Source organism: Varroa destructor, unplaced genomic scaffold (assembly GCF_002443255.2).
Source record: "Varroa destructor unplaced genomic scaffold, Vdes_3.0 BEIS01000001.1, whole genome shotgun sequence".
Taxonomy (NCBI): Eukaryota; Metazoa; Arthropoda; class Arachnida; order Mesostigmata; family Varroidae; genus Varroa; species Varroa destructor.
In genome coordinates this window covers 41586051-41608065 of record NW_019211454.1, presented here as the reverse complement: position 1 = coordinate 41608065, position 22015 = coordinate 41586051, and the positions used below count along the sequence as shown (strand labels likewise).

At 42.2% G+C, this 22015-nt stretch overlaps 1 protein-coding gene and 1 long non-coding RNA gene across 20 annotated transcripts in view; both read right to left on the bottom strand.

Annotated features, from left to right (window-relative positions):
- The window catches only part of LOC111243531 (dopamine receptor 1-like), a 190513-nt gene that overhangs the window by 106375 nt on the left and 62123 nt on the right, over positions 1 to 22015 (bottom strand). The gene's annotated exons all lie outside the window — the stretch shown is intronic.
- LOC147758650 (uncharacterized) lies at positions 12810 to 18648 on the bottom strand. Of its 4 annotated transcripts, none has more exons than XR_015318588.1 (5): positions 18094 to 18648; positions 17515 to 17582; positions 16088 to 16375; positions 15053 to 15166; positions 12810 to 13379 (listed from the first exon to the last, which is right to left on the bottom strand). It is a non-coding gene; the product is annotated as an uncharacterized LOC147758650 (long non-coding RNA). The 4 variants fall into 4 exon arrangements; XR_015318589.1 differs by having other exon boundaries at positions 12814 to 13356; XR_015318590.1 differs by lacking the exon at positions 12810 to 13379 and having other exon boundaries at positions 14930 to 15166; positions 18122 to 18643.

Sequence of the window (22015 nt, the reverse complement as noted above, 5' to 3'; positions counted from 1 at the left end):
GTTGTTAGAAATCGATGACCTTTAGTTAAGTGAAGAAGGAAAAAAAAGAACACGTTGTTTCTTTTATGCTTTCCAAGCACTTTCCCATACCACATGAAGATAGCACGCATAATATTTCTCACCAGTTAAAGCCGTTCAACCTACTTGGTCCAATAGATGAACCGATCGATTTCTCAGTAGTTTCTTCTATTTCCAACAACTTTTCCCTACCCATACCATAAAATACATATCACCACGTCAATACCAGACATTGGTGAGAACAAACGCTAAATTCCAGTCGTGTTCACAGTTACTCAGATAAGGCAAAAAACAGAAGATGTTTCGTACCGTCCAACTCTTTAACCTTCGCTTCTGTCCTAGATATCTTTGGCCTTAGTCAATATACAAACTGTTTTTTCGACGTTTGATTATTTTCATTTTGGTCAGAGAGGTCGGCATATAGTTCGTCCCTGCGGAGGCAATGGCACAGAGGCCAGGTTGTAGGTGCAGATGTGATCTTCTTTGTTGTTGACTTTCACGAGCGTTTTGAGTAGAGCTGATTATTCAGTAAAGCGTACCTTTTGGCTAGATATTTCGCTTTCGTTGTAGTTCAAAGGTTCCATCAAGAATTGCTCGTTCTGACTAGAAAGAGGAGAAACGAAAGCTCTGTTCATTTTTTGCATTGTCTTCAAACTCACATGTTTATTCAGCAGCTTCTTGTTCTCAGCTCCTGCGTAGACAGCTGACATTTGTGGTACATCAGTTGACGCACGACGCCGCTACGGAAACGGTAAAAATACATGCCAAGCCCCCTACCTCAGGAACGCTTTTTGCATAGGAGAGTTGGCGAAGGCGCTGATCGAACGCTACTGTCGCTCAGCTAAGAATGACTGAAATCGCTGTTCGATGGCAGGCCCTTCAGTCCTTCATCCTGTCCCTTGAGAACCCTGTGTTCTTCGCTGACAAGTACCTGTTTAGAATAGAAGCTGATAGAATTTCTTACACCGCTGCCCCGGTTGCACCAACGTATACTGGATATGGGCTGGGCTTGTGTGTGTATCAGCCTAAAGCTACTTTCACTTTGAAAAAAATATAGACAGGTGGAAGCGCGCGTTTATTGACTTCTTCGGAGACCTATTCATTGGCAAAGATATATTTCAATTCAAAATTAACTTGCATAAATCACGCTGGTTTACATTTACGTTTAAAATAAGATCCACGCGCCTACTTAGAAACGTATTTCTCTTTCTACATTTAAGCGGCTTTCCCGGGTCTACTAAAGTGGTGCAAACAGTTTGAATTTTTGAGGTAAACGTTCGTAAAGAACACAGCGACATCATCTGTAGCGCGGCGTATATTTGTCGTATAGTCAAATAAGGGCTTATTTAAGTGATAAAATTGTAATTTTCTCAGCGTTAAATAGCGTACGTGCCACAACGTTTCTGGGTTTTCGTCTTTGTGTTTAGTGTATGAGGCTTGTCTGCAAAGATTTATAAATGAGCTGGCGGCTTGTTGAAGCGAGTGCATTTGTTTGCAAGGCTCCTGAATAATCTCCTTGTGCTTTTCCAGCAATCCAACTTAGCTCGAACGTGAGCTGAATACATAGGTAATTCGAGGCAATTGCCAGACAACACAGCCTCAGACGCGCCCCACCTTAAGCCTGGCAGTCTCTTTAAAAAGTGGAGAACGCAGCGCCGAGACCCAGTTGGAGAGTAAAAACCTCGATGGACAAATCGGGTAGTAATGCATGGACATCGTGCACTATTGCTCCTTAGACTTAAGGCTCTTCGGGAAAATGCGAATGAATTCTGATTATTGAGCACTTGGTTAGGGCTCGTAGATCAAATGTTCGGCAATGAAACTACGCTTTGCTGGTTGTGTTAAGAGATGAAGGAACATAACCTTGTCATTGTACGGTCCTTCTAGGATGTAATCGATTAAAAATAATTAGTGAATCTAGACAGACCTAACTTAAGATGCTATTGAAGGTACGTAAACGTAGCGGGGATATCACACGGATACACCTACGTGGCTCACAATCACTATAAGCAAACATAAACTTGACAAAAGCCGGACTAACTGCTCAGGATGTATAACCTCTTGATCCACAAGGTTATAGCGAAACATTATAAAAATCTGTAACATAATCAGGTCGTAAGTCTGGCATCGGCAAATCAAGCGTGCATCGCGTTTTAAGGTAATGTAGATTAAAAAAATTACATTCCGACGGTGGTACATGCTATCAACGAAGGTGATCCGGACCAAAGAAAGCCGTGCAATTGAAAGAAAATTGCTCAGTTTTAGTTGGAAGCTGACAACAGTTGAAACTCGAGAAGGTCGATTATGTAACCATTCCATTGGGCCTACTTGTTAGGAATAAGGATCACGCTAGGAACGTTTGATTCTGCTACCGGACCAATTACGTCATACGATTAACATTCTCCAATGTATGTCTAATTTACACTCTCACACAACAATAACGAGCCAATACGATATCGTTTTCGATTAATTTAACCCATACCTATCTTCATTCAGAGTGTGGTATCATTTTAATGCAGTCTAGTGTCATACGGATAGAGCTCTTCAGGGTGTTTTTTCAGCGACGAAACATCGTAAAATCTGTAAGGCAGTTATGTCGTCCATCGAACTAAGCATTACTTTACTGCAAGAATCTCTTTTCCCATGCGTTCAGAAGGACTCTAGTGAAAGTGGCGCCATTTATTTTCAACAGAACTGCGCACCCGCGAGATACGGTCGTGTGGGGTGACAGTGTATCCTTGTGAAAATGCTTTGAAAATTCGACTGGGACGAAGATGTCGCATAAGATACCCCGCCTGTTAGACTTCCTCTTATAAGCACACCTTAACGATAAAGTCTACACCGGAAAATTAGGTAAGAATTTTTGGGGATCAATAGCCCACAATTATCAGCGCTGTATTGTATGAACATCTGCGGTATGAGGAAAAGCTGCATGTTTTATGTAGATCCATTTGAATCTTAAATAAATATATGTAAAAAAATTAATGTTATAATAATTCACTTGATCATATAATAATACATTTTTCAGAATATTCATATATATGCGAGTAGGAACACACATATATATATACAGCTTAAAAATAAATATCAGGCATAGTACAAATACTTAATATCTGCGATTGCTAGTATATAATTTGTCTGTATATGCTACTATGGCATGAAATGCGGAAATATGCGTGATTTATTTGAATCATGTTTTCCCGTCACCCAACTTTTTTTTGCGCCATTGTTATAGGACACCTTATATAACTATAAACTACAGCTGCAAATCTCGTTTCTTATTTATGGGAAAGGTCGGAGCAGAATAGAAACAGTGGTTCGATCGTAGGCACGCTTGTTGTTTTAAAAAGGGAAGTATGCTTCCGTTCGTGGCAACCTAGTGCTGTCAAGCAGTTTCGCAATTATTTAAGGGGAACAAAGCGTAAAACGCATTTGTATCTGGCCGTTTCTACGAAGCTTTGCAGCGTATGGACTCCGACCTGAATTGGGCCACACCCACTGGACACTATGTTCTGTAAGGATAGCAAGCGTAAAGCAGAGAAATCAACGTGGAAAGACAGCTTGATGATAAATATCAGGCATACCCCCTTAGCGATGGTAAATACATAATACCTGCAATGATAATCCTTTAGACACTGGGGACTCGTAAATGCGTATGATATTTTATTAAAATATGATAATAGTAGAAAGGGTTATTTGGGTCAACGGTTAGCTTCTTGCGTTATGGCAGCGAGTGGACAGATAAGTGACTAGCACTTTCAAGCTTTCAACGTGTTAAGCGTTTAGCTCAACTATTTATCATCGCCCTAAACAAATGAAGAATAGACAGCTTGGAAGCTGTCAGAAAGATGCCTGGCGCATGAGCGCAACAAAGGAAATACTAAATATAAAAGCCGCTTGGATCCCGTGGTTAGTCTTAAGTAACACTGTCATAGTATTCTAGATGGAGAAGGGCTCTGCGGCAAAACAGAGCGCCAAACACAGCCGCTGGGGAACCACAAAGAGATGGCGCGGAAATGAAGCTGAAAGAAAGTGTTTCGTCGGACATTTTACCTATCAATAGCAGCATGCCACAGATGTATCGATGCGTATGGGCGTGCTCGCAGGTAAAGATGCTTCTGTGTGTTTACGTTCTTATGTTGGCGTTATTCTGTGTACCCAACGAATCGTAACAAACTAGCGTCAGTGTCGAGAAGAAACGTTTCTCGCGATGTTCCGACGCGTAATAATGCCCGTGATACAAAACTGAACAAACGTCAGCTTGGAATATCGGTAAATGACTCGTTATCTTCATGGCTTGGTTACATGTTTTTTCCGCCCTATCGACAGACGTCTCTTACCCAACAAACCTGATCTAAAAACCGGCTGTAAATGTGCACATTTTGATTTGTTTACAAACGCAGTAAATCGTCTGTATTTGTGTTGCTTTGGGTGTGTATTATGCCGTTTGATGCAACTTACACCCTTGGCAGACGTATTTAGTAATTAGGAAGCTATCGGACAGAACGAAATAGAGCAGGTCACAATTAAATAGTCGGCTAGCTAGGCCAACGCCGTTTGACGAAATTATGACTTTAACGTGTCAAGCACTCACATTATGTCCATTTCTGAGATTAAGATCAAGATGTTTGGAAGCTCACTGTAAAGAAACCTCTAGGTAATAAATACATATCCACAAAATGACAAGAGGGGCACGTTCTAGGCAGACGCGGAAGGTATTTTAGCCTCTCTAACATGTCATTAGAAGAAGAGAGTCGGGAAGACATTTCGTATCCTTCGAATCACCAGCTTATTATAAATAAGCTTAAATGGGTATATTATGAGTACGCGTTTGATTTCAGCAGGTATTATTAACAGAAACACAGGTTGCCGCCATTATTATTGCTATGATCGAGTTGCCAAGTGACACCTTGATCCATTAAGAGCGTTGCCTTTTTTTCACCTAAGGAGTTCGCCGTTGTTGACTAGTGCGTCTTCAGAATTCGTTCTAAAACTAGCGGGAATATTTCAGACTCAGGGTTATCGAACGAGCGGCAGCGCTGAGATTTCGGTATGTTAGATCCCGCGAGACTCAGCAATTTGCATAGTGTCTCTCTATGAAAGGTTGGCACGAGGCGCTTTTATGGACGCGTCTGTCCCTTGCTATCTTCGTTTTAGCATGCCAGACGACCGGTTAGATGATTTGCCTGCTAAGCTTAGAAAGACGTTGTGGTCTAGGTTTGAACCGAGGCATAGATCGACTTCGTCTCGTGATGGAAACCAGCCGTTTGATGGAATGCCTAACGACAGTACTGGACGTCCAACTCGAAACATAGAGGCCTGACACCTCGGTAAGCTATAACTGAAACATTTGAGAGCTTAGCGGGATTTGGCGGTTCATGAATATTTACACACCCATGGGATCGTGCCAATGCACGACAAATATTTAGCATGTCAATGCATGATAATTAATTTTGAGAGATCCGTATTTTACAGACGCACATTTTGAGTTATTTCAACGCAAAAAACTTCCAGTTCAATGTGTAATATATTGAGTATATTGAATATGTATGTAAGGACAAAACACTAAAGCATTACGCACCTTAACTTATCTTTCTCTGTGAAGAATCAACGAAAAAGTATAGAAAGACTGATGGAAGCCTTCGCAGGAGCCTTCGTGTGGCTTGTTGGCGTAGCCTTTCGCAAAGGCTGCCCTATGGAGCACAAGGCTGTTGACAATTGCAATAGAAAAGGCGTTACGATGAGATTACAAGAATTATATCAAGGGAGCCACGCCATAATGAATTTCCTTGAAAGGAAACGCGTGTCCGTTCAGCTTTCCGTCTATGTTCGGTTTATCGGCTACATCTCCACTGGGAAGCACATGTCTAAAAGGACTGGCAGTAGGACTGCGTTTTTCTCCTTCTTCGCAATTCACCATATGGCAGCACTCCTTTAAATATCACCTGTCACAGGCTAGACCTCTTCGTTAGTGGGACAATGATCTCGTTTAATAGTTAACAACGTAGAGAATATGGCACGTTCATGGAGTAGGCCATTTTGATCATAAATGAGAGACAATGACCAGCGAAAGAGCTCAATGGCAAGAAAAGTTAACTCCGGATCGATAACAGCAAATATAACATTTAATTGTATTCGATTAATTAATTGTGCATGTAGATACCTGCAAACACTGCCTGACAGAAAAGCTTCTCTGCAGACCAGCAACAGCAGTACCAGCGGCGGTGGCTGCGTTTCGTCCACTATGAGGCGAAGTGAAAATGTTTGCAGTCAGTGAACAGGGTGGTGGTGGTGCCTTATTAAATGAGAGCCCGCCTGTTTAGCAAGCCTTCGACTAGCGTTGTCCATTAACAAATTTATCGTCAGATCATACTGGCACCGTTACCACAAACAGAAGCGACCAGCTAGTCCCCGACCGCACGCAGTAACAACATATTTGGAAGGCTGGTGCGTGCCAGAATATCCTGGCAGGCCAATGGGCTAGCTGCGCATCACCCGATCAGTTATCGACCCCAATGGTAGCAGAAGCGGAACGATTCGTGCATGTTTATTGTAAATTCGAAGAAGTTACAACTACTGCTGCCGTTACTTCTAACCTATTATTACTGACCGATCGCTTGTCAGCTATGAGGTAACCTTGTGAAACAAACAAGTTCATCGTGACAGAAGCCCATTGCACTAGAAGACCTCGGGACTAGTATCATCGCAATTGCCACCCAGCAGTGGCACTGTAGAGCATATACACTTAAAGATGCCTACCCGTCTCGCATTGACCGCAGAGACGATGGGAAAGGAAGAGGCACTATTTTCCACTAACCGTTTCACTTGGTTAAATGCGTGAAAAAGTAAACGCTCCGAGACAGCCGATGGTTGACTAGGACAGAGGAAGCCGAACTGCAAGACCCTCCTAAGGAGAACAGGAAAAAACTTCTTTTCCAGAAGGAGGAAGTGATGCGGAATGCTGCTGGACGAAAACAGAGGGACTGACCGCTACATAGGTGTAGGAACAGTCAAAATGAAACTGAATGGGGCTCAGTGAAAGTTACTTGAATAGTTTACGAGTCCGCCCTCCCCCCCCCCCTTTTGCTTGCGGCTATTAATCACTACTGATGTTGGGAAATGGGCAGCAACTGAGAGTAACCGAACGACCGTTAAACACGCATTGGGTAATTTATATCAGTAAAGCACTGGGCGGCTGCGGGCTATCAAAAACAGAGCGATAGAGGTAATGCTTTTTTTCCCCTGCGCAATTGCAGTCGTGGCACGCGCTGATAATCAACCTGGCGATTATACAGTTTAGAGATCAAATCAGATCATGGGTAAGACTTGGCAGCGCAAGATGTTTATGGAGTCGATTACATCGTTTCCATCAGCTCTGGGGTGATCGCCACTACCGGCAAGGACGACAGCCGGTGCGCCAAGGCCTGATGAGGGCCTAACGCGAAGCCGGTGCTTCGGTTAGAAGCTAACGGGTAGTGGATTGGATAGAACATGAAAGTAAATACTGGCTGCTGGGGATGGTATTAGCGGCAATTGGAACGGCACCAGCGATCCAACGCAACAGATGTGCCAAAGTCTCTACGCGTGTTCGCGGAAGTGATGGACAGCGCCATTCCGTATCACCGGTCTTGCAGCTTCTATCCCTTGCTCTTAGTAGCCCATTACAATGTCCAACGTTCCATGAAATATACACCGGATGCCACGATAAAGCTTTGATACCCTCCAATCAGCCCAAAGCTCGCATAGAATGAGACTCAACATAGAAGATAACTGCTGCAGTTCAGTGAATTTTGGGACCGTCAGCGGTCTCCATTCACGCGTTAGTCCGCCCCCGGCGATAAGCGAAAACAAAGTAGAAAGATGATCACACACAAAGATCGAAAGAAGCGAGAAGAAGGGAAAGGCGACAATACGATGCATGCACGCACCATTTCCCATTGTTCCGTGCAGCCTTTTTGTGGTAAGAAAAAGCTGGACTGAGTTAAGAAAATTCGTTTGACTTCGATGCGATTAGAGGGCTCGGCCACGTCATAGAACACGCGTGTGCAATATAGCATAATGAAAGAATGATTAATTTATTTTTCACCTAACTAATCCTACAGCTGTCTAGACCTGATGATGTGTAAATACTAAATTTTTTTCGGGCGAGGTTTTTTTTCCATCCAGTTAGAAATAGATTTTCACGATGTAATGATTTGTTAAGCGAAATCTTAGGATACGCAAGGAATCTTCGTTCGATAAAAAAAAAAAAACCTTTGTTGGGTTGTACAAGGCATTTACTATGAACAAATGACTGGGGCTTACTAAGTCAGATATTTACCCTACATCAACGCACGATGAACTGGGCCACGACTGACGGAGAAATGACAGAAGGGCAACCGTGTGAATAATGGCATGTACTAATTTTATGAAGCTTTAGACTAGCTGTTATTTTTGACTGAGGACCTCAGTCTCTGTCAGTGGCACACCCGAAGGTCAACAAAAACGCTTGCAGAAAGTCGAGAACGCAGATATAAAGTCGGTGGATGTTCAGTATAGATGAGCGGATAGTACAGAGCTTTCCGCAGCCAACACTGTCTATAGCCCAAGTGATTTAATCGGCTTTTTTCAAGTCCTATGCGTAAGTAACAACAAGTAGCTCAACCGTACGAACGACTGATTATTTCTTTATCTAGCTTAGCTTAATAAAAAACGTCTACTAAGTCGATTTACTAACAAGTTTTAAGGTCCATAGCCAATCTTCTTTTCAGTATCGGATTAATTGTGCCACATATAATAAAGTGAATGATTACATTACACTTAGGCATTACTATAGCAATTGTTATACTCTAGTGAAAGAAAGACGAAAGTTTATCGCAGTAAAGCGAGATAACTTCATTTGCAGAAGCGTACCAGTAGTTGTGGAACTTTACGAATGGCTTTCGATAAAAGCTAAGTGCGACTATTACCGGTTTCTTTTTAACACTCGAATGTTTGGCATAAGGTTTCAAGCCTAACCCCTGTACATAGAACTTCCGAATTTCTCTTTAGTATTGCTTCAAAAACAGTCAGGAGGCATTAAGCCGGCAAGGTAACTCTATGAAAAGCCCTAATGGCAATCGCTGATATTTGCATTAATGGTGGCAGAAAGACTTGCTGTTCATGGTTGTTGAGACGCATTAGCTACCCAGATCATACCAGCACCCAGAATTTTGTCGTAGTGATTTAACCAGCTTTGGCCAACTTCTTTTGAATGTGCGATAAGTAGCTTTCTCTTCATCATAAACTTCCTTATGGAAGGCACTATTTGTCTTTGGTTCTACGTTGTACCTACGTTACGCACATACAATGAGCTCCAATACTGGCGCACGTTTCATGGATTCCCATTACTCCTCTTCTGTCGCCTGCGGAGGTGTTCCACAGCGGCTGAACAGATAACTTAAGCGACGCGGTCGATTTTTGGTCGACCTGTCGCAATAAAAATAATCAAGTGGATTTAGTCAGTCGACAGTGAAACGAAATTAACTGTGTTCTTATAAACGTTTTTTGTGAAATTTTACCACTTACGCGTAAGCCACCAATAAGCGGAACTGTGGTGTTCTTTTTCAAGTCGATGTGAATAGTGAGAGCCTTCAATAAAAGCAACCCTATGCTGAAAGGGTTTTAATGAAAGAGAGTAAAGTACTCAATACGAACCAGTATTTTGACAAGAAAACTGATTCAAATAGCCAAGCCAATCCCTCTATTTTTCTTGTCGTCTCGCACACTATGAATCGTTGGTAAAAATCTGAGCTCAACTTAAGAGGATTAACTATAATTTTAGGAGTATGCCCCTATGCTTCGAGGGATCGTCCTTCCAAGAAGCACTGAACGTAGCATGAACTCGCCTCTGTCCTTGTCGCTGCCATTTAAAGTCGCTGCTATTGAATTGCTCTAGGGCTGTCCAGTCGAGGCAAGCAAATGTCTGTATCGACGCGACCATTCAGGCATTATGTGCAGCGGCTGCACGCTATTATGTCGTTCATTTCACAGTATTTTACTGTTATCTTGCGGTGACAGACGGCAAAACAAAATTTCTGTTATTTGGACCATGCTTTCTTGGCAGGCTTTTTTTAGACTATTGATGTCTGACGAACCGTGTTGAGAACGGACTCGTTTAAGAGACAGCCAGAAGGCAGATTGATATACGCATGTAACGACAGCAAAGATTAACTTCTGACAGAGTAAAGGGGCTTATTGATTGCGCTGAGATCTGTAAGTCACCAAATATATAAACAGGGTATAGCAAGCCTTGCATCAAAACCTTAGCTCTCGTATTAATTGTAGCTGACGTTGGGATAGGTACCGCAAAAGGCTACTGCGACGAGTCACCATTTTGCTAACCGAATATTACTGTTACCTAATAGCTACTTGAAATCAAGTGTCATTATATAGTTTGCGACGGGCGACGCACAGCTGCTCATTCTCTATGACCTTTCAGGACGTGATAAGAGCTGCGATCGAGGCAAAGGTTTAAGGCTTAAATGGATGCTTTCGCTTACGGTCACAATCCAGCTGGTAGCTGGGCAAAACGCAATGACGTTATATGGCGACGGTAGCTGAGTCCTACCGCAGTGGCCACCGATCCTACTACGTATATGAAGCCGTCTTCGTGCCTCTGCTGTTGCACCTTCGTGAAGGACGATTCTTCGCTTAAAGCAGGTTATGTAGGAACGCACGTTTTCGGAAGGAGTCAAAAACAATACGGGTCCTATGGACTCTATTGGCGAATGCAAACAGCCAACTAATCAGAGGTAAGCTCCTTTACCACAAAACAAGTTCCACTTCAGTGCTCGCCGAAATGGCCTGTTCAAGTTGAAATCTAGCTTAATTATTCTCTTGCGAAGATCTCAAGTCGGTTCTGGGCAGTGCGCCATCCTGTTTACCTACACACTAAGCAGTGGCTGCCTGAAGCTGCACTGGCACAGTCGTATGCTGTGCACTATTTGACATAGGGAAGCTGTGCGGCGTAAATATATGATGAACCCAGACGTCTACAAGTGCCAATAAGATTCGTCGCGAAGTTGTCATCTGCACGAAAGATATTTCATACTACATGTGGATGGTTCTAAACATCTTTAACACGGTTGGATCTCACTTTGCGTTGTGTGGCATAAACTGGATAAATGGTAATATATATAAATGACAGTAAGTGAAAGGTGTTCGTTATAAAGCACGAACGCGCAGTTGGAGCTTTTCTCTATTCAGCCTCGATATATATGTAGCCGTATGATGTATCTTTGTCGAATCTTTTTCTTGCCGAAAGTATAAGCTTATGCAGGCCTGAAGCCTTATGTGCTTGTTGCGTGTCTGTCAGTCAGGCGGCTCTTAGAAATGGCATTCTTGTGATGAGAATTTCGGTGGCTATAACGTCAAACATATGGCGCATCTGTTTTTACAGCAGACGCACGTAAGCTGCATGCGAAAGGCTCTGCTACAGATAGAGCTGTTTCGGTATCATCATACATTTCTAACAAAATACTCAAATCGGCATAGATACACCACCAGTCTACACCATTGTATGTTTCCAGGCGTGTGTGCATGTGTTGGAGATGCCTATGTGCATATAATTGAATAACATTGCGCGTTGCTAGACAATTACACTAGATAATGGTAAATGAAAACCAAACAAATAACATGGTGATTTTTACTATGGTGCACATAGTTTGCCGCGTTTCATCAACGGCGAACGTGTTGACTGTGGAAACATATCGCAGTCATAAGATAACTGAAAATGGCGAGTGGGAGAAGCTGAAATTCTGTTATTCTATCTAAGGTAATAAAGATCTAAGAAACTATGTTAGACCACAATGATTATTTTGTGTTAATTCGTCATTGCGTTGTACCATATTGGTCGTAGCTTTGTCGAGGCCGAATTTGTTTGTGGAATACACTGGCTAAATCTATTCCAGTTGCTGCTATCAGGCCCTGCTCAGGTCCCATAGCCTGTAACAACTCGTCAACGTGGTGAAGCCTTAGAACTAGTTCCTAGAGCATGTCACGACAGAGTTGTGCTGTAGAAGGATCTCCAAATTATTAGTGAGCATCTGTGGGGACGCTGCGTTGCGAGGCTTTAACAAGAATATCCGAATGCAAAACCATACATACGATGCCGATAGCGGCTAAACAGACTGATAAACATTCACAAATCTCTTCGAAAATCATTGTAACTTCCCTGGGCGACTGAACGCGGATACCGATATTCAGTTACGCTTCGTATAATCTAGCATTGGCCACTCATTGTCTTGTTCAACTGTGGATCAGCAGGCCATTTACAGCCGAGAAATTTGTCCATGTTAAACCAGCCCGAATGGCAATATATATTAGATGCATAAGAAAAATATATATAGAAGAAATCTATAGATTAGATATGGGCTAGTGTTATATGGTATGACACAGAACTGTATTATGTCGCGAACGTGTTTCCTGAAAGGTACTCAAGTAAATGCAGATCGCGAAAGCGATTGCATCGTGACATGCTCCGAGAGTTTCAATTAGAAGTACATGAACGTGCGCCCCTGGCGTGATTTTCACCAGTAGGTCCAAGGAGGCCCACGTAATCGTTGACAACTGCCTATTTTTTTTTACACATTCTATATATCGAACCGGATTCTCTGCCTTTGTAAAACTGCCAGGACACTTCGAGCCGGAACCTAGCGGAAAAATTAGCTCTTTTGTTTTTCAATTATTCGAAGACTTCGTTCTGGCTCATCAGCCAGTTGCACGGTTTTCTTTGATCCGGATAATCTTCATTGACCTTCGAAAGGTCATTTTTCTAAAACACCATGATTCACCTATGTCAAGTCTATATATTTGGCTAGAGCTTTCTCGATGGTGTTCTTGCAACAAACTTCCTAAACAATTCTACTCGTGTCATAGTCACTATCTATCAAATCTTTAAAAATATCTTCATAATCTATTCAAAATTCATCATGCAATTACCAATATATCAATAAATCTTTTCCGTCGATTACTAAGAATCTTTAAAACTGCTAATACGACAGTTTTGTCTGTACAATATAACGCTGTTATGCGGTAGGGCAATAAACTTTTGTGCAAAATTTATAATAGTCAACTTTTGAGCTCTAAATATTTTTACACGATTTGTGTACAGGTCATAATTCATGCTGTTCAATAAGCAGGCTACCTTCGGCTTTGTGTAAGTAAATGCGTTTAGTATGTCATAACGCCATGCCGGACGGCTTTGTCTAACGAGTATCTTCGTTCCGTACTGTTTTTAGTCCATTGGGTTTTCCTTATCCCAAACGGCAAAGACGACTTAACCGACGTCGCGGTGCGGGGGTCACGACAAAAACGAATCTGTTAGCAACAAGACAAAGCGCCTTTCGTGACGCGACATACAAGATCCCATTTACAAACTTTAAATAGCCACTGGCTGTATACCTACGCAGTATTTGCAGACTTCAAAGCTGTTTTAAGGAGTTTGGTTAGCAAAGAAGCATTCTCGCCGACGTCAGCGTTCCAACGAATACGTTTAATTTAATAGCAACAATACCTCAGGAGAACAGGATTACAGTCGATCATGGGGTCTTCGAGCTGCTAGCGCAGGACAATAACTTGGGCATTCTTCTTTTCTCAGTCCCACCCAAAGATTTTCGGACAAGGTACGTAGGCCGAAAAGGTTTTCGTTTATGCAACCGACTTAGTTATTTGCAGAGACAGTTGCTTCCAAATGCAGCAGGCCCTAACCAGGCCCCGTTGGAACCATCAACCTAACTAAAATCGACATTCAGAAGAAGTGGCACGGCTGGCCCGGTATCTCGGCCCGATCGCCGATATTTGTTAATCAATTCACCTATTCAAGGTTGCTGATTTCGTATAACAGCTGAAGTTTCTCTCAACATATTAGAAAGGGACGCAGGGAGGTCTCGATAGCTTCGTCCTCAATGCTAAGCCCCCCACTGATTGTGCGCTTCGACCGCTCTGCAACTTTTCGATCTCAAAGTTGCGCTAGTTGCCACTTACGGACTGAACCTGATTTGGAATGATCTCACAGTGGAGAGTGTTCTAAATGAGCCTTAGGATTGCATCAGACAACACGTAGTAGGCCTGTCCATTTCCTGGCGACACCGATATCCGCCGAGGACCCCCGTCGCCGTTTCAACCTTAGCACTCAAGAAGGTTTAGCAAAATGAGATCGAAAATTGGCGGAGGTCGACCCCGAATTCTATTAAACGCGGCCATGACGGACGAGATCTGGAGAGTATTTGAGCGGTTGAACAGATATGTACTAACGTACTATATATTAAAGGATTTACGCCATTGGCTACGCAAAATACAGGAGTTCCAAGAACTCGAGGAATATTTTGCTTGTACTAGGTGTGGGTAACCTTGTAATTTATATCATACTTTTCCTTGCCTAGTCGCCGGGTGATCTTGCTTGACAATAAACCGAAGAATGGCGGCATAAATGATGCAAAATGTATAGCGCAGCTATTAGTAGGTCCCAAATAACCCCTGGGTTCTAGGCCGACGATTCCAGGAGCCGTAGCATGACATTAGCATTAACCGGGTTTGTGAAGCCATCATATGTGTGGCATAGGATAGCTTATGAAGTTTAGTATGTGCACAGAATATTTGGAACGCTACCTGACAAAAGTAAATACATACGTTTGACTGCTTGTGGATTTTCAGAAAGCATAGAGCTTGTCGGAAGGCACGTATTAGCTGTAGACCTACCGACAAACGTACGCGGTGGCGACTTTAATGCAAAAAACGTCACGGTCTGCTTTATTGATCGGCTATCAATAAATCAAACGATATCGGTACTCAAATTTCCACTGTTAGCCGTCATCCGAATCTAACGAAGTTGAAAATTCTAACTAATTTAAAGAAAAAACGAAAATAAAATACATATACTATACATATTAATTGATCTTATTTTAAAATATTACGTGGATTGCTAATCAGGTTTAGAAGTAAACGAGCTTAAATAGAGTGACGCTTATTTGAGGTCTGCTCGGAAGATGAAGCCGCTGTAATAGGGCTGCTTTACCGTTCCGCAGTGTTTGTTGCTACGTGGTCCTGATCGAGCGACAGGATTCATTGGCCTCACCATTTGTAAGGCCATCCAATTAATACAGATGACTAAAGCACTCAGGGTACTCACCTGTAACACAAAGTCCATAGTTATGAAAACTATAAATTATACGAAATTAATTCATTTTAAAAATACGTAACCTTTCGTTTTGTACGTTTTTAATTATTCGTGTAAGTTTTACAATATATTGCGTGTGTCGTCCGTTTCAACTGAAAGCTCAACCATTCAAGCCTCTTGCGTAGTAACAACATATTCAAAGGTTTTATTACAACAATGTACGCACACGTAGAATACACATAAATTGTTTCATGATTGCAGATGCGGCGCACGGTATAATAAGTCATTTTTACACTGCTTTTTAATAGTAAGTTCTGATAAAACGTTGGCGTCCTTAAACTTGAGAAGTGGCTGTTGATACATTCGAAAGTCAATTTCTCAAAGTCGCTGTATCCATCGAGAATTAGTAAGATTTCAAGTTCTTATTTCTCACTCTGACATTAGAAAGGGGTGCGGTACGTTCCATCTTTACGACTTTCCCAATCGTTTAATGTCGTTTCAAAATTGGACAACATACGAATGTTGCGTATGTTATGAGTAGCTTGACATAGGTCTTGTGTAGCCTAATATAAAAAGTTGGGTCTTTTAGAACAAGATCCAGTTCAAAGTAACTGTTATAGCAATCCCTAAATCATGAATAGTTCTTAGCTAAATTTATTACGTAAGTCCGCCAATCGCATGTACATTTTTGGTTTACATTCTACACTTCCGTGCCCCAACATGCAGGACGGCAAATTTATCAACCGGTAATTTTTACCTAAATTGTTTTGTCCAGCTTAAAACTAGCCCTGGGGCGTCATTACAAGCGCAACCATTCAGCATCTCTATCGACTCTTACATCGTCTGCATAGATTTCCACGGGTACTGAGAGGGTTTAAATATACAGCATTGAATTCATATACAACGTATGCATAAGAGGTACCAATACTATACCCTGAGAATAACTTAGAGTGGCCCTGGCGGCATCTAAGTGTTTCCCATCCACTCTAATTTGTGAAAGACGGTCGTTGAGAGATCTTCAAATCTAGTTTACCAATTTTGGACCGCTGACGCCGACGCGAGAAAGCAACTTCAGGAGCTTGAAGTGGGCAGCTTGATGGAGCGCTGGTTTGAGGTCGAAGTACAGCTCATCGAAGCACTGCGATTTGTTGATAAATTAGCCTGTTCGGACTGTGTTTTCAATAGTTGCATATCGGCGGTTCGTTCTCGTGTGCGGATGAACTGGGCATTAAATAAAAATTTTGCGCATTTGGGCATTAAAAAAAAACTGGATATAACTGCCTGCGTACTACTACGGTAAGTGATATCGACCTTTCTTGTCAGCTGAACCTTCAACTTATTTCTACGTGGTGGATACACCATTCGATTGTTTAAACTATATCAGGCACTTGAGTATTTTCGATAGATCCCTTGAAAATTCGCGAGAAAAACATACTCGTTGACATTTCGAGTCCTTTAAATAAATACGGCATAAGTCTGTTCGGGGATTCACGGGCCCTCGGCCGAAGTTTTTACACATGCTTAAGTATTTCTACTTGGCTGACAGGCACATCATGGACAGTAACTTGCAAGGGACATTGACAAAGCAGTATAAGATGTTAATAAACGTTTTGCTACACCGATTTGTGGTAGATTTAAAGAAAGCGCTGAATATCTGTACTTCTCAGTAATCACTCATCCCTAATGTTCCGCCCTATAGAGCTCAGTACGTCCTGCACAGTTACTCTTACGAATACGGTTGTATGTCGCCTCTGGGTCACTACTTCGCTGAATGCTCTATTCTTTAATCAGTCGTTATCTTCTGAGCGCTTTATTACGTTCTTTCTATACTGAATTAGATCTAAAAAAAGCGGGATCGTATACTGATCATATTCAAAGAAAAAAAGAAGCTAAGATATATGTTTGGTAATTGGATTATTATCATGATGGAATTCAACTGCTTCATAGCTATATGCTGTACAAATCATGGATGATTTTTTACTGCACAATATTATTGCTTAGCTAAAGTGACGGCGACCTAGAGCTTTTTGTAATACTCAAATTGCTCTTTTTTTAGCTATCGTGATGTTCGGGGATGAAGTCATCATGTAATGGCTTATTTTGTTAAAATCCGGGGTCCAGCCTAAACCTAAACAGAGTTCTTGTTTTCCAGCGTTTCCATCGCTGTTATTACATGTTTTTGAGTTCTGCACAAGTAAATCTATCCGACGCAACGGGCCCACTGCGCCTGCCCAGAGTCGTTTGCAGATTTCCGTCTTATGCCAAAAAAAAGATTAATGAATATTGAGTATCTTAGAGCTACAGACGATTAGCGACTAGGGAGGGATGATAGGGTATCAGCAATAGATAGAAATGCTTACCATTTTAACGAGTGAATTTCCTGTCGATCTAACAGCGTCGACACGAATCAGCGACTAGTAACCCAACGCTAAGATAACGAAAGTATTTTTCAATTTGAAGGACACAGCTTTTCGTTAATTATAACTAGTCTTCGATCATTTGTCATAGGTCATTGTTCTATTCACCAATATGGAAGAAGACTGGCCTCCGACAAAGGAAAGTCAAATTAATCATATACTAGAATTTCGTATTGCTACAAAGGCTAATGTGACAGTATTAGCTAGATTCGAGATAAAACTAAATACCTCGTTGCTTGATCGTAAAGATCAATAGTATCATTGCCCGTCACTTAGACATTGAATATTAGTTCTCTTTGGCGGCCTCTCGTTGGAGGCGTGATATGTGCCGACACGCGTAAACAAAGCAATCGAATAGGCCTAAAACGATGAAGCTATAATTACCTAGTCAAACAGATAGACTTTTATTTATGTATCTATCAGTACAATTCTATCAAGACATTTAGCACTGTATATGCTAGTATTATTTGAACGAACAAGCCGAAAACGTATGCATGTTTCTTTTATATAGAAAGAACGTACCCGTACACGTTTGATAGAGTCTACATACAGAGGTAAACATCAATTTCGAAGAGCTGGTCCTTAGCTGAGTTTAGTATAAAGTGCTAATTACTTGCTTTGACGTGGTACTGACAGCTGCTAGAGCGTAAATATCGTTTCGTTATCAAGGAATCGACAAACACGACAAAAGCTGTCATGGCCAGGGACGATGGAGGCCTTTAGGACCTCTATCAGAAATTGCCGCTGGTCGCCGTTGAAGAAAGGCGGGAAAACTGAGTGTTTGACGTACGGGCGTGCTCGACTAGGGTAACAGTGATAAAATCGGTTACCGAGATAAACGTTGTGTTCCCCGAGGATTAAAGTCACAACGTCTTTAGTCTTTAGTCGCCGAGGAAGTGACCCCAAATGTCATAACGCGATTGTTCACAGGATCATTCTACGGGGTCTGTCTAATTGATCCTTTAGCTTCGGTAGACGGGAGCCAGCTGGTACCGGCGAAGCTAGTGCTTGCCATGATCCCCGTCGCACGGTTGATGCCGAACGAAATGTATTGCTTTCAGCTGCTACCTAGTGAATGTTTGTCATTCACCTATGTAACACTAAGAGCTACGTATCGGAAAAGCTAATTTACAGATGTGCGATAGGCTTGCAGATCTTTTTTAACTTGCACTTCATTTTCTGAGGTGTTGCTATGCTAAGAACATTTCTATAAGTTAACGTCTTAAAAGGTCATCTCCGTTTGTTTTCCTTTCGCCCATTTTTTACCCTCCCTGTCATCGATCTACGGTGCTGCTAAGCATTCAGCTGTTTTGTCGGCAAACGACAACGATACAGATGGCGGACGATGTCCTCTTTCGCTAGCGTATCAAGTAACGCTAAGCCGTCGGGATTTCGTCATGTAATCAGAAATTGGGGATTTGTGCACCTAGTAGTTAGGCACGTAGCCAGCCAATGACGATTGGTAAACGTACTTACTACTACCTAAAAGTTGCATTTATCCCAGTCGTAGTTGATTTGCTGGCCGAAGTCCTACGCAGGAACGCTGGCGCACAGGCAGTGAAGGTGAAGGCTGGACGCTCCCAGTCTGGCTGCAGATAATCGATGCAGAGGGTATTGACAGTGAGAGGCTGTCGGGTTGTTGAGATCCAAGGTCCGTTTTGCAGCGTTCGCTGCAAGCAAAGCCGCTCGTCTACAGGGTATGTTAATCACCGAGGGCTGCGGCGGAGGTGTTTACCCCAGCGCTAATGTTGCTACTACTCCCATTTCTGCGTATGTCCCTGTTTTTTGGCACTTTTTTTAGGAAAATTTCACTATCATAGGACAGAAAATCATCAGAGCCGAAGCCGGCTCAAATAGGAATCCTAGCTCGCTTCGTACTGCTAGCATAGACCCGTTGCACGATGTGTTTATCGGTGTTAAGTTACTGCCGGGTAGTTCTGGCCTTCCCTTCTGAATATTAGTATTGGCTTCCCTGCTGCTCTCCATGACAACAGGTCTACCTCGCAATGTGAATATCGCTAATTTCAATTAACTCTGATTGAAGGCTGCTACGGCCCTGCTACCTCCCCGCTTGTCTCTCGCGTACCTGCTTTCCCCCTCCCTGCCCTTCACTGTCACAGTTGACCCTCTTTTGGGCCACCGACGAGACGGTATTGCCATCGTATGTACCCCCTCCCTTAAATTTATACTTTTTGCTGTATATCTGCTTAAATTCCAAACCCACTTTCCTGTCAGCCTTTCTTTTCGCCCTGGTCATTGCCAAATACGGGCTCCTTTCCCTATGCAATCGTTAGAAGGGCAGACGAGCCTCGTTACGCTACTCTGCGCTCCGTTTTTCTTTGCTACACGTCGTGCTCTGAAACGTGTGATCACAGAAAAATCAGCAAGCCTCTTCCGTTCATGGTCGGATTGTTTGGTGAGTATTCATTGCCCTTATTTAAACGAGACAATAGTATCTGCAACGCAAGCGTTCAAAGCGGAAATCTTCAGAGCTCTCTTGACAGACAGAATCGCAGGTTTTGGTCTGAAGCTGAATCTCTTCTTATGATCATTTGACCCTCGAGCATTTGTTTTTTTTGTTATGAGATAACCAGAGATAAGACGAGCTGTACCGCAACCTGCATGTGCAACAACAGCCCCTGCCGTTTAACGCTATGCTCAGCATCCGTGAGGTAGGGCTCCCATTTGCCTTGAAGCCGCGTGCCGAAGACGTCTTTACTTGCCAAACTTTGGCCTGTTTTAGCGAGCTAAACACGACCAGTCTATTGCTGAAACACCGTATTAAAGACAGGGGTTCCATGCAGCTTTAGCGTTGCGTCTGCGCCAATGTTTTCAGAAGGAGACATCGACTTGAAGCAGGCAGTGTGCTTTTCTCACGCGAGGAAGGCGACGCCATACCGTGTATATTTGGCTTTTGCTCTACAAATAGACTACTTGCTATTTGATGGGGTCACTGCAATGATGTGATACAGGAAGTTATGGCCCAGAAGAGTTCCTTCTTTGTCCGAAAGAAAGCACTGAAAAAAGAAGTCTCATCACTGTGTAAATGGGAGCTAAAATAGGCCTTGGCGAATGTCTTGCAAAATTTGCACGTAGTTCACAGGCGTTGAACCGTATTGCAACGGCGTATTATATTTTCAAGCTACCTGCATTGATTTGCCCACATAATGCATGCGGCTGTGTCAGAATACTGCTCTGATGTACATTTTCTTAACAAAACTACATTCGTACGGCTCTGCTTGTGCAGTATAGAGTCCGATCAAAGTTTATGACACTTTTAAAAGCTTTAGCCTACAGCCGAAAAATGAAAACGGATCAAATGCATCGGTCAGAGCATCGTGGACGACTTCTTAAGTTTACTGCATTGCAGTCTTATTATTGCAGAATTATTTTTCACTAGTGATACGGTGACTCGCACCACCTCAGACACAAAATGTATGTTGAGGTTATGTTATTCATTGAATCTAAATGATGTCATTGAACTTTTACTGAACAAGGAGACTGGACTTCAAAGAACATGTGTCAGATGTAGTTTAATACCATAAAATAAGTTTTCCTTACGCACATTCATAGTCGCCGTCTACTTATTAATAAGGTTCGGTGGAGGACAGATTAGTAGATATTCCTATACATGAATAACGTACGTTTCCGCTTATTTATCCCTTTAAGACTTTTATGACCGGCTTGTCTATAAAAACCAAGCATTTCAAAAGTAAGTATAAGGCTGCAAGAAGGGGAACATTTTAGGGCGCCCGAAAAAATCCCTGATAAGGGATAATTGAACGAAGTGAACAGCATACAAGTAAATGCACAACTGGACCCTCTCTTTGTGCCTGAGTCCTGTTCTTCTATTATTTGTATAAGGACAGATCAATGAGCACAGAGAATAATTTGATAAAAATAAAATCGCGCAAAAAAAACGGATGATCCCGGACCGTCTGAGTTTTTTCTCTCATCAGATTCTTATTTCAGCTAGGTTATGCCAGTGGTGACAGCCAAAGCGCAAAAAGCAGTTATAGCTACCTACAATTACACCGTCCTGATGTTATATCGAACCTAACGCTTTGTGCTTATACACAGTGGTATAAAAATATCCCAGAAGAAGGCAATTTTTGTACTGTATGGTACTACCAATCTAGGGGAACTATTTACAAACTAAACTAACATACGACAAAGAAATATCGTTATTTATTATATCTACATATTGCATCTCAATCGTTTGCCGGTAACATCCATACAGTCAGACAGTCGTTCGATTAGAATAAAAGGCCCTAAGCATAGCTGTTTCGATAAAACCAAGGTAACCAGATCAATTTCCTAGAACATAACTCCATGACAACTTGTCGATCCAAGTAAATTCAACATCGCTTGGTTACGAACAATCACTGCTTTATACAAGCAGTACAATTGGTTCTTTATTAGATCGTAATAGGTTACAGTCTGT